Source organism: Cervus elaphus, chromosome 18 (genome assembly GCF_910594005.1).
Source record: "Cervus elaphus chromosome 18, mCerEla1.1, whole genome shotgun sequence".
NCBI lineage: Eukaryota > Metazoa > Chordata > Mammalia > Artiodactyla > Cervidae > Cervus > Cervus elaphus.
This window is the reverse complement of record NC_057832.1, coordinates 122,064,085-122,072,120: the sequence shown is the minus strand read 5'-3', so window position 1 is coordinate 122,072,120 and position 8,036 is coordinate 122,064,085.

The window sequence follows — 8,036 nt, the reverse complement described above, 5'->3', positions numbered from 1 at the left end:
ACGCCAGTATCTGGACATACTCAACCTGACACATCCCGCTCTGATCTTTGTTTTCTGGTCCTGCAGTGAGAGGGGGTGGGAACACCAGGCCGGAGCCCAGTACCTGCTGAGGACAAAGCTGGGGAGCAGAGGGGGACAGAGGTAGACTGGGGGTGTGCACACTGGAAGGCGGATCGCACAAAGGAGCCCTGGCAGGACGTGGGCTGTCGAGGTGCTAGGGGACACACACACCTGACCCAGCCTCCCGCCTTCAGTCCTGGGTTGACCCTGATGGGCAGCCCCTGCCCTGCGCCCAGGCCCACTGGCCCTGCGCCCGGGATGGGCGGGCGCACAGCCACACTCCAGGGTCCAGCCCCTCCCCGGGGGAGTTCTGGGCCTGTCTTAGCTGCCTTCTCCCCAGTGCTGGGGGGACCCTGGAGGAGCGGGACACAGTGACAGTGATGCTGTTGCAGTGTCTCAGCCAACGCTGGACGCCCTGGGGAGGGACGTGCCGGTGACCCCCCTGGCGGTCATGCCCCCCGTCCTACGGGGCCCAGGCGCCCCCCACCCCTCCACCCTGCCTTCCGTCCTCCCCACCCTTCCCCTCCCTCCTCCCCTCCTCTAATCCCCTCCCTCCTCCCCTCCCCTCCCTCCAAGCCGCCCCGCCCCGCTGTCCTTCTCCGCCATGGGCCCTGCACCGCGGTCTCGGGAACTGTATGAAGTTATGTGCTTGAGGAGCTGACAGCAGCCTCCGGGCTCAACTTTTGATCCGCCGGGATGCTGACATCTTCAAACCGGAGCGGGCTTCCGGCTCCCTGCTCCCTTAGTTGGTGGTGGCAGCTCTCCTGCAGGGGTGTGGCCGGGGCGTCAAGGCCGGGTGTGCATGCACGAGGAGCCAGGACGGGCTCTCCCCGGGCAGGGAGGTGCGGGGGCCTCCGAAGGTGGAGACAGGCCCCCGCCCCTCCTCGGAGCTGCTCTTCCCCAGGCCCCTGCCTTTCTGGGGGCCAGAGACTTGGCCCCAGGACGGGGGTGCCTGTGGGCACTAGTGATGCTCGGGGCTCCTTAGGGCCCCGCGTGGCTGGAGAGGGCCCGGCCCATCATTCTGGGCAGGCGTCAGGGTGTGTCTGCGGTCAGGGCTGTCTCCCGCGTCCCTGATAGTCCAGAGGATGACGAGGATGGCCTCCCACAGCCTGCTCGTCCCCTGAGTGAGGAGGGAAGACCCGCGGGGACAGACGTCAAGGTCCAGGCGTGGGCAGGACCGGTTCCTCGAGGCCTCCCTCCTCCCCGTGTCATCAGTGGCTGTCCCTCTGTGTCTCTGTCCTGACCTCCTTTTCTTATAAGGACACCAGTCACATTGGATCCAGGCCAACCTTAATGACCTCAGTTTACCTTAGTCACCTCTTTAAAGGCCCACTCCAAACACAGCCACAGCCTGAGGTGCTGGGGCTGCGGGTTTAACATAGGAATTGGGGGGCACAGTTCAACCCCTAACACATCTGCCTTACATGCTTTTTCCCACCTGTAAAGGGCTTCCCAGGTGACCCAGGCAGGTTCTTTACCACTAGTGCCATGTGGGAAGCCTTAGAGAATGTGAAAGTGAAAGTGTTAGTTTGCGACCCCATGGACTGTAGCCTGCCAGGCTCCTCAGTTCGTGGAATTCTCCAGGCAAGAATACTGGAGTGGGTTGCCCTTCCTTCTCCAGGGGATCTTTCCGACCCAGGGATTGAACCCGGGTCTCCTGTCCTGCAGGCTGGTGTCCCTGCCCATGGATGGGCCCCAGCTGAGGCCCCAGTGGCTGGCCGGGGGTGGAAACAGCACAGGAGCAAGCTGGGGTGGCCGTGGCTATCATTGTCAGCTTTTAAAATGTTTTGTATTTGAGAAAGAAAAGGACGGACCAAGTAGAGGTGTCTGAACTTGATTCTGCCTGCAAAGGGGAAGAACCGGACGCTTCTGAGCAGGAGGCTGTGTCACGAGGTTGCAGGGGAGCCGCTCTGCAGGCCTGCAGGCTGGACGGCATACAGGGGGCCGGGGGCTGGGGAGGCCAGGGCAGGGAGCAAACGGAGGCAGAAGCCCTGGCCGCAGGTTTTATTTCTCTCTTTTTTTTTTAAATTTTATTTATTTATTTTTTATTTCTCTTAAAGTCAGTTGCATCCCATTTCTCCAAAGAATTTCCCTCTCTGGTTTCAATCCTGTGCTTAAATGCCAAGTTGAATAATCCTCCCGCCCCGCAAAGCTGTCATTTTCGTCCAGGAGGGGTTGGGGTCCTGGGAAGGCTGCAGAGTACCCCCCCACCCCCCACCCCGTCTTGGGGCGCCTTAATCTGGCTCCCAGAATGGGGCCGGCTTTTGCCATCCCCGCCTCCTCTCCCTCCAGGGAAAGCAAGGCCGGGTTTAGACTTCTGGAGTCAGGCAAAGAATTTCTGAGTGTGGGAGGCTACTCCAGGCTGGATTAAAAACCCACTTTCATGCCAGCTGGGTTTCTGACAGAAATGCCACAAGCTGGCACCTGGCAGCATAAACGAGCTGGCAACGTCGGGGAACTTTGATTTCTTGCAGCGCGCTCAGCAGCGCCTTCAGCATTTCAGCGGCCCTCCCCTGTGACTTGCATTTCTGAGCGGGGCTGCTGTGGAAGCCGGCTCCAAGGATGAGGAGCGGACCAGGCGATGTGCATTTCCAGGGAGGCTTGCAGTCTGCATCACTGCTCCTTCTAAAGGTCTCAGCTCAAGTTAGGTCAAATCAGGCTGGTTTTCTGTAAATCGGTGAGTCGTGGTTATGTTGATTCTTACAGACAAAGCAGAGTGAAGGGAGGCGGGAGCCAGGGAACTGCGGCGGGCCTGGGTTCAAACCCTGACTTCGAGGGATGCAAACTGTGTGTCTGTGAACGGACACAGTACTCCGCTGCGAGACTCGCGGGGAAAACGGGAGGCGCTCAGCCTCCCTGGCGTCTGTGAGCCGGATGTGATGGCCATGCATCCGCAGATGAGATGGATCTAAACGGGGAATGGGAGGTCCTCAGGGTGGGGCCTGACTTCCCTGGCGGCTCAGACAGTAAAGTGTCTGCCTGCAGTGCAGGAGACCTGGGTTCAATCCCTGGGTTGGGAAGATCTCCTGAAGAAGGAAATAGCAGCCCATTCCAGCACTCTTGCCTGGAGAATCCCATGGACGGAGGAGCCTGGTGGGTTACAATCCATGGGGTCGCAGAGTCAGACACGACTGAGCAACTTCCCTTTCTTTTCTTTCTTTCAGGGTGGGGGCACACCGAACTGTGTGTGGCTCTCGGGGCCACAGGACAGATGGGGCCTGGAGCCCGCTCAGCCTGTGGGGTGGGCGTAGCCGCTGCTCCCGAGGGCCCCCTTCCCTGGGTGGGGCTGCTGGGGGGTGGGAGCGGGTGGGCCCCGCCAGGGTGCCCAGCCCTGGACGAGCCCATGTCCTCGAGGAACCGCACTTGTCCTGCGTTCCCCTGCCCCGTGAGTGCGTGGTGCCCTGTGCTTCTGACCTTCTAGGCCCTTTGCAAATATTAACCTTCTCCCCGTCGCAGCAGCCGTTTGAGGCCAGTACTGTCGCCGCCCCCTACGCATGAGGCCACGGAGGCGCACGTGGGGGACACAGCAAAGGTCGCAGCAGGCACGTGGCAGGACAGCTGGGAGCCCGGAGCATGAGGCTGATCTTCACGAAGCTTCCGTGTGGAATCAGGATCCGTGTGGGGCAAAAAGTTATGACCAACCTAGACAGTATGTTAAAAAGCAGAGACATCACTTTGCTAACAAAGGTCCATCTAGTCAAAGCTATGGTTTTTCTAGTGGTCATGTCTGGATGTGAGAGTTGGACCATAAAGAAAACTGAGTGCCGAAGAATTGATGCTTTTGAACTGTGGTGTTGGAGAAGACTCTTGAGAGTCCCCTGGACTGCAAGGAGATCCAACCAATCCATCCTAAAGGAAATCAGTCCTGAGTGTTCATTGGAAGGACTGATCCTGAAGCTGAAGCTCCAATCCTTTGGCCACCTGATGCGAAGAGCTGACTCACTGGAAAAGACCCTGATGCTTGGAAAGATTGAAGGCGGGAGGAGAAGGGGACGACAGGGGATGAGATGGTTGGATGGCATCACCAACTCGATGGACATGAGTTTGAGTAAGCTCCGGGAGTTGGTGATGGACAGGGAGGCCTGGCGTGCTGCGGTTCATGGGGTCGCAGAGAGCCGGACACGACTGAGAGACTGAACTGACTGCAGCTGCCCCTGCAGGCTGCCCAGCCGCTGGGTGTGGCCAGTGTCAGACCCGAGGAGATGTGCCTGGGGGTGGGGGTGGGGTGGGAATCTTTAAGGGAGAGGAAGGTGCTCGCCAGCCTTCGGGGGTGCGGGTGCCCCTCTGGGACTTCCACCTTAGGGTGTGTCTCAGCCCTCCATCTGCCCCACCTGAGCCTTCTCTGGCGGCTGCCCGGGCTTTTCTGGGTGAAAGGGAGAGTGTCGGATGTCAGCAGGCAAGTTGAAATCCAGTCTTCTCCCCAGTGGACAGAGAACAGACTGGAGAGAGTTGTGGGGAGGAAGATGGTCACAGCGTGGAGAAGGCATCCTGTTTATTTCTCCTTGGAGAACCCTAGAGCCTTCAGACCCACCTGCAGGGAGGCGGAGGGCCCAGGGAAGCTGGGCCTGCAGGGGGACGGGCAGGCAGAGACAGGTAGCATCCGGCAGGCTTCTCCTGGCGGTGCCTGGCTTCCTCGGCTTGTAGACGCACCGACCTGGTCTCCACCTTCATCATCACACGGCCTTCTCCCTGTGCATCTGGGCCCAGACTTCCCTCTTGTGAAAAGGACGCCTGTCATTTTGGATTAAGAGTCCACCACCGCCAGGATGACCCGGTCTTACTCTCACCCACAATGACTGCTTCTAAACAAGGTCACGTTCTTGGGTGGTTAGGACTGCAGTGTACCTTTTGGAGACACAACTGAACTCGTAATACTCAGTTTCCTCAAATCTAAGCTGAGAAAAATGTCATCAGGCTCACAGGGTTTTGAAGAGGATGAGTTAGTGGGTGTGCAGTCCTCTGGCACAGGGCCTGTGTTGAGTGCTAAATGAACACTCCTATTCGTGCGTGCTAAGTCGCTCCAGTCGTGTCTGACTCTTTGCGACCCCACGGACGGTAGCCTGCCAGGCTCCTCTGTCCACGGGATTCTCCAGGCAAAAACACTGGAACAGGTTGCCATTTCCTCCTCCATTTCCTCCTCCCAGGGGTCGAACCTCCGTCTCCTGCACTGGCAGGCGGATTCTCCACTGCTTCCCCCCCGGGGAAGCCCAGATGTGCGTGTCTGTGTATAACCGAGTCACTCCACTGCATGCCTGAAACGCAACAGTATAAGTCAGCTACACGCCAGGATGGACTAAAGATTTTTTAATAAAAATAAATAAGTGAAAAAAGACAGAAAACCGACCGAACAAGGAGCGACAGAGAGATGCAGAGAAGAAAGCATCACCTCTGGGGTACCTCCCCCGGCCTGTGCCCGCCTGGCTCCTGGCTCTGCAGCAGACGGCACGGCGGCGTCTGTGTCCAGCCCCTCCCTGTCTTGGGCGTCTGCTGGCTGCGGGTGTGGGTGGAAGGAACCCCGCAGGTGATTCGGATGCAGCTCCGTTCTCCCTCCTCAGGTGAGACCCCTGCTTGGCTCACAGCTCTGAGACAGGGCCCAGGGCCGCGGGGACAGAGAAGACAGCATCCAGGGCTCTGTCCTGCCCAGGTGACCAGCCCATGGCAGGTACGGCAGGTGGTCACGAAGAGTCAAGTGAGACGAGCTGAGGAGGGGCGGCCAGTCCAGCTCCGGAGCCACGGCCGAGAGTCTCCATCCTCTCAACATCCCGCCCCCTTTAAAAACACCCAGCAGTTCCCATCGCTGCAACTGCTGCTCCCATAACAGACAGTTCACTAAGTAAAAATGGCTTCTCCCAGCTTCTTCGAGAGCCTCTGAGCAACCCCGGGATGACCCGCGTCCCTCTCATGAGTGGACGTCTCTTTCGCCAACAGCCAGGATGCCAGTTGTTTGCGGGCCAAGTGGGCCTGCAGGAGCCCCGGGCTGAGTGCGCTGGTGGAGGAGGTCTGCGTGCGCAGGGTGGAGCTGGCCCCACGGCCAGTCCTGACGGAGGCCGAATCTTGTCTCCAGGGACAGAGGAATGGGTCAAGGGAGTGGATTGAGACATAGCCCCTACACCACTGTTTTCAAATCCTTGGAAGCAAACCTGGAGGACTCCGTACAGCACCGGGCTGGGAGCAGGAAGCTGCCCTCTGCCCTTCATCTTCACGACAGGCTCCTGGACAGAGGGCTACATTTGTCCAAGCCTCAGCAGTCGCATCTGTAAAACGGGTATAAAACACCCAACACCCAGCCGATCCCACAGGGCTGCTGAGATGAGACCAGGCACAGTCCTTGGGACACGCCTGACCCTAACAGAAGTAGAAGCACCGCCTTGGCCCCTGGAGCCCCCGCAGCAGGGCTGGCATCCTCTCCCCTCCCCCCGTCCAGGTCTGCCCCTCCTCCAGGTCCTTCCCACCCTCTGGGTGATTTGGCCTCCACCTCCATCTGCCCAGACATTCCTAGCGGAATTACCATCCTTAAACAAAATGTCGACCACATCACTTCCCTGATGGGAAGCCTGTCTGGTGTCCTGCTGCTCACAGAGACCCAGCCATGGCCCCCCATCCCACCCACCTGCCCGAGCCGTGCGCACCGTCTGACTTCCCAGCTATTCTTTCTGACCAAGCGCCCCTCCTCACTGTGTCCATGCCTCCAAGCTCAGCTCCCTTCTGAACACGCGGCTGGAAGGTCAGCTCCTCCCCAGCGCTCCCTCCAGCCCCACCGCCCCCTCGGGTATCACTGGCTCAGCTAGCACTGGTCACCCTGCCTCGTCACCTGTCCGTCCTGACGTCCCGCCCCGATCCGTGAACTCCTCCGGGGAGGAGTTCTCCGCACACGGCTGCCAGCACCTAGCAGGTGCTCAGCAGAGATGCAGAAAGAAGCTGAAACTTGCTCTAGGAATGATCAGAGCGGGCAGCAGGTAAAACCACATGTGCTGAGCATGACCGTGAACTTGAGGGAGAGCCAGCGTCTCGTCTAATCATTATCGCCGACCCTTGGGTTTAGCCTGATGGCACAGATAAGGATGGGGGAGCTCAGAAAGATTTAAGTTGCTTGTGTCACAGCCAGTAGCAGAGGACCCAGACGCAGTCTGGCTGACGCGAAGCCCATGCATATTCATCTGTCCTGAGCTGGTTTCACCTTGCCCGTGGCTCTCCTAGACACCACTGGGTCCCGCCGCAGAGCGGCCTCCCTGGCTCAAAGAAAGCCGAAGCATGAAGCATGTAAGAGCCCCCATCATGGCCGCCGCCCCTGTCCCCAGTATCAAGACTGACTTGATATATCGATGGTGAGGACAATGGTAGGGGCGTGGTGTCGGAAGGGCAGCCTATGGGGTTCGTTCCTCCCCTGTTCCTGCTTTGGAGTAGTGTTGCTAAGAGACTCACCGAGGACCTGGCTTGGGGAGGGGTGTGTGGTGATAACCGCCCCCCACCCTGGGCCTTTGGCAGCTGGATGGCCTGCAGCTGGCGATGAAGCCGAGGAAGCTATCGGGGGTGTTAAGACACATATTAAAAGCATAACCGTGTTAAGACGGATATTAAAAGCACAGCCGAGCGGGACTCCCCTCCAGGAGGGTTTTCATCAAGCGCGTGGGCCCCCAGGACCGCGGGGACCCTAAGCGGCTGCCCCAGGCCCTCCGCCTGGCTGCAGTCACCCCGGGCCCCTTGCTGCTCAATTACTGCCATCGTGAGCCACTCCTCAGGCAGGGGTCATTTCTCTCGTCAAGCTAAAATCAAGTATTGTGCGTTCGAAACAGCAGTCAGAGGAGCAAAGTGTTCAGAGAGGCGGCCATGCAGTGTCTGGGGAGGAAGGAGTGACTGGGTGAGCAGCTACGTCCTCAGTGGGGCTGTGGGCCCGTCCTTGTGATCATACCAGCGGACAAGTGCTCCTTGGGGCTGGCTCTCGGGGGTGGGGAGCATCAAGCCCTCACGCCCCGATT